At 42.2% G+C, this 4,577-nt stretch overlaps 1 non-coding gene across 1 annotated transcript; it reads right to left on the bottom strand.

Moving 5' to 3' along the window:
* Positions 1-242: 242 nt before the first annotated feature.
* On the bottom strand, positions 243-349 carry LOC148548646 (small nucleolar RNA R71). Its single transcript, XR_015898141.1, has one exon. It is a non-coding gene; the product is annotated as a small nucleolar RNA R71 (small nucleolar RNA).
* Positions 350-4,577: the final 4,228 nt, after the last annotated feature.

Here is a 4,577-nt window from a genome sequence, read left to right as displayed (position 1 = left end):
GTTCATTCGGAGGAAGTGTCCAAGAAGACCCCAATCAACATCTAACAACCTTCTTGAGGATATGTGATACTGTGAAGTCTAATGGTGTTCATCCTGATACCTATAGATTGCTTTTGTTCCCCTTTTCACTCAAGGACAAGGCATCTAAATGGCCGAAGTCTTTCCTGAAGGAGAGTTTAACAACCCGAGAAGATGTTGTGAATAAATTCTTGGCGAGATTCTATCCTCCTCAAAGAATCAACAGGTTGAGAGCTGAGGTACAAATCTTCAGGCAACAAGATGGTGAAACTCTCTATGAAGCATGGGAGAGGTTTAAAGACTTGACAAGGAGGTGCCCGCCAGATATGTTCAATGAATGGGTGCAGTTACACATTTTCTATGAAGGTCTTTCTTATGAATCAAAGAAGGCAGTAGACCACTCATCTGGGGGGTCTCTAAACAAGAAGAAGACCATTGAAGAAGCCATAGAAGTCATTGAGACTGTAGCTGAGAATGACTACTTCTATGCTTCTGAAAGAGGTAACACTAGAGGAGTGATGGAGCTAAACAACGTTGATGCACTGCTGGCTGAAAACAAGATGATCACCAAGCAGCTGGCTGACCTTACCAAGAAGATGGAAAGGAACCAAGTAGCAGCAATCACTACCTCATCAGTAGCTCAAGAAGGAGTGAATGCAGAGGCAGGGGATGATCAGGAACAAGCCAACTACATTGGAAACTCACCTAGGCAGACTCATGATCCATACTCCAAAACTTATAATCCTGGTTGGAGGAACCACCCAAACTTTGGGTGGGAAAATCAACAAGATCAAGGCCAAGATCAGAGACGTTACAACCCCAACAACAATGCAGCTCACCAACATTCCACACAGAGATCATATCAGCACTCACCCAACATCACCTCTTAACATCAATATCAAAACCAAAATGGCCCTTCTCATCCCTCTAATCTCAACTCACCATCATCCAAAGATAGACTCTTAAGGATTGAGACTCTACTTGAATACATATGTAAGAAAATCCAAGATAACAAGGTGTTCAAGGAGGAGGTGCGAGCCAATATCAAAAACCAGGGAGACACCATTAAGAGGCTAGAATTTCAAGTGGAATACCTCTCTGAGAAGATTTCCAAACCTACTGACAGCTTCCCAAGTGACACAGAGAAAAAACCGAGAGGTAAAGAAAAGAAAGTAAGATGGAAAGAATGCAAGATGGTCACTATAAGTGATAGGGGGACTGAGGAAGAGCTGAACAAACCCTTCTAACATTCTGGAGATACTTCAGCAGAGAAGCAGGAAGAGGGTCACCAAGAAACCAAAATTACACAGAAGGAGATGTTGAAACTCTATGCACCTTTTTCCCAAAGACTCAAGGGTGGTGTAGAAAAGAGAATATACTCAAAGTTCTTTGATATGTTTGCATCGCTCCATGTAAACATACCATTTATCAAAGCTCTCTAACAAATGCCCTCATACATTAAGTGCATGAAGGAGTTGCTGACCAGGAAAAGCTCACTCAAAGGAGGGCAAACAATAGTGATGAATAAGGAGTGCAGTACTCTCATTCAACCAGAGTTGCCTACAAAAAGGAAGGATCCAGGGAGTTTCACATCCCCAGTGCCATAGGAGAAACAATGTTTGATAAAGGACTCTGTGACCTGGGAGCAAGCATCAACTTAATGCCTTTATCCATTATGAAGAAGCTGAAGATCAATGAGCTAATGCCCACAGACGTAGTCATCAGGCTGGCTAACAAAACTCAAAAACAAGCAGTAGGAGTGGTTGAAAACGTGTTGGTGAAGGTTGGGAACTACTTCCTTCCCACAGACTTTGTCATATTGGAAATGAAAGAGAGTCACCTTCACCCAATCATATTGGGAAGACCATTCCTAGCTACAGCCAGAGCGCTTATAGATGTGGAGCGAGGAGAGCTAATACTGAGGATACATGATGAACAACTCGCATTCAATGTCTTCAAACCCTCACAAGAAGAAGATCAAGGAAACAAGGAACCAAGGGAAGAGCACGACAAGGCACTGGTGGAAGAAACAAGCATTGAAACACAAATGGTACACCTGGGAATCCCTTTGGTTGGTAAGCAAAACAGTTAGAAGGTGCAACAGCTAAAGGAAATCCAAGAGGAACCAAAACCACCAGAGTCATATGAGACCAGTAACAAAATTTCCTTGGAAAAAGAGGCCACAAAGAGTAGGGTAACATCAAAAGAAAGAAAGAAGAAGGCACCAAGGAGATGGAGGAACAAGAAGATCCCTACAGAGGATTTCTCTCCAGGGGATAAAGTGATCTCAGCTTATCTCCCAGCTATCCCACCTCATCTCCCTACCATCCCATCTCAGATGCCTAAAATTTTCACCATCAACATAATTTTCTCCTTAGAACATGTGGAGATCCTTAATGAAGCCAATGGAGATAGATTCACTGCGAGGGGGGAAGATTTGAAGCATTACCAACCACCCTGACAAAGGCAGAACGTCAAGCTAGTGACGCTAAAGAAGCGCTTCATGGGAGGCAACCCATGTTTTATATGCTTTTAAAGTAGTTAATAATGCAAGGTTCATGAATTCCAAATCAACTTTGACATATACTTGAATGAATCCTTTTATGCAACATATAGTGAAGAACAATTTTGGTGTTCAAGGCACACTAAGAGAACATGAATGCAATTCATATCATGTTACTCTTAGAACCCTGAACAAATCTTTCTACACCACATGGCTACAAACTAAGTTTGGTGTCACCAATGTTGCATACATAGACAATTAATTAGTCAGTTGGTTTTCATTCATGAATAGCACTTAGTTAGTTAAAACAAAAAAAAATTTAAAAAGTAGTTATTCCATCTTCCTTAAATTTTTTTTGCCACCACTATCCAAAATTTAATAATTACATTCTTTTTTTCTTGTAGGAGAAATGAAAGGAGGAATTGGAAGATGGAATAATTGAAGAAGGAGGGTTCGGCCACTTAAAAAATGGGGACTATACACATGTCTTCAAGGAGAATGCATTGGGAAATGTTGCCATGCAACATTGGAAGAACAACGCCCTTGGAATTCGAACCAATCCCATCATAAAGTTGATGATCCTTGTGCTCATCCCATACTAAACCCCATCCGTTCATCATAAGCCTACACCATCAATCCACACCTTTCATTTACTCACCACTTTTCTATATAAGTGGTTCCTATTCCGTACCCCCTTCACATTCCAATTCCCATTCTTTGTACTTCTCACTTTCGGAACCCAACACCTCTTACCCCATCAAAGACACTCTCACCCACTCCCTTAATTACACCTTACCCTAACGAGGCCAAATTCCATCAGCTATCCACACCCTTCAACACCTTCACATATCAAAATTCACTCATGGCATCATCGAGCTCCAAAAGGCGAAAGGGAAAGACACCAGTGGAGAGAATTCTTTTTGACGAAGGAAGGTTCAAGACCGCTTTCCATGAGCTTCAATTCGAACGTATCAAGCACAAGAAAGTACTGCCAGAGCTGACATTCCAATCCAACTATGATGAGTGCCCGCAGATTGGAGAGAAGATTGAACAGAGGGGTTGGCAAGAACTCACGAACCCATAGACAAAAATAAATGCAAATCTCATTAAAGAGTTCTATGCCAATGTGGCCAGAGAAGACAATACCAAGGCTCCTACCTTCAAAAGTTATGTGAGAGGAACAGAGGTGGACTTCAGTCCCAATTCTATAATGTGGAATCTTCGTCTAAGATCATAACCCTCTGATAAGCCAAGTTATCAAGCAAGAATAAGTAATGGCCCAGACAATGATGAGCTTGAAGAAATTGTGAATGACATGTGTGTCATAGGATCAGATTGGGAGAGATATTCAGATAAGAGGCCACGGTTCATCAGAAGAGGAGACCTCATCCCGAAAGCCAAGGGATGGTTTGAGCTTGTGAGAAGATCTATCCTCCCAGCCTCAAACAATTCTGAGGTCAACATTGCTCGAGCTACCATGCTACATTGCATTATGAACGGTGGAAACATCAATGTGCATGAAATTATAGCTGAAAGAATCCAAGAGGCAGCCGAAAAGAGTGATCCGAGTGCTCGGCTTTTGTACCCCAGCACCATTGTGAGACTATGTAAGAAGGCCAAGGTGGTCTTCGAAGACAGCAATCCACATTGGGTAAATCCTGGGAGGTTAGTTACGCTCCAGCGTATAACTTATGTGGCACCCGCCCAACAACAAAGAAGGCCTCATATAGGGAAAAGAACATCACAAGAAGGACCTCACCAAGAAGAATCTCATCAAGAAGAATACCAGCAAGAAGAGTACTATGATCCAACCAATATAAATCTGGGCCACATTCAAGGAGCCATTGAGGACTTGGCAAGGAGATATATGGAAGGGCAAGAGCAACAACTACACCTTCAATCCCAGCGGATGGATCGTCAGGAAGAATTACTTGCTAACTGGATGAATCAACAAGGAGAGTGGCAGAAACAACAAATAGAGCAGCAACAGGAACACTACTCTCAGCTCACTCAAGCCATCAATCAAGTGACTGAAAGGCAAGAGTGTCAAGATAAA

The sequence above is a fragment of the Arachis ipaensis genome, chromosome B8, assembly GCF_059453495.1.
Source record: "Arachis ipaensis isolate K30076 ecotype BB chromosome B8, ASM5945349v1, whole genome shotgun sequence".
In the NCBI taxonomy this organism is placed as follows: domain Eukaryota; kingdom Viridiplantae; phylum Streptophyta; class Magnoliopsida; order Fabales; family Fabaceae; genus Arachis; species Arachis ipaensis.
This window is presented reverse-complemented; position numbering and strand designations above follow the sequence as displayed.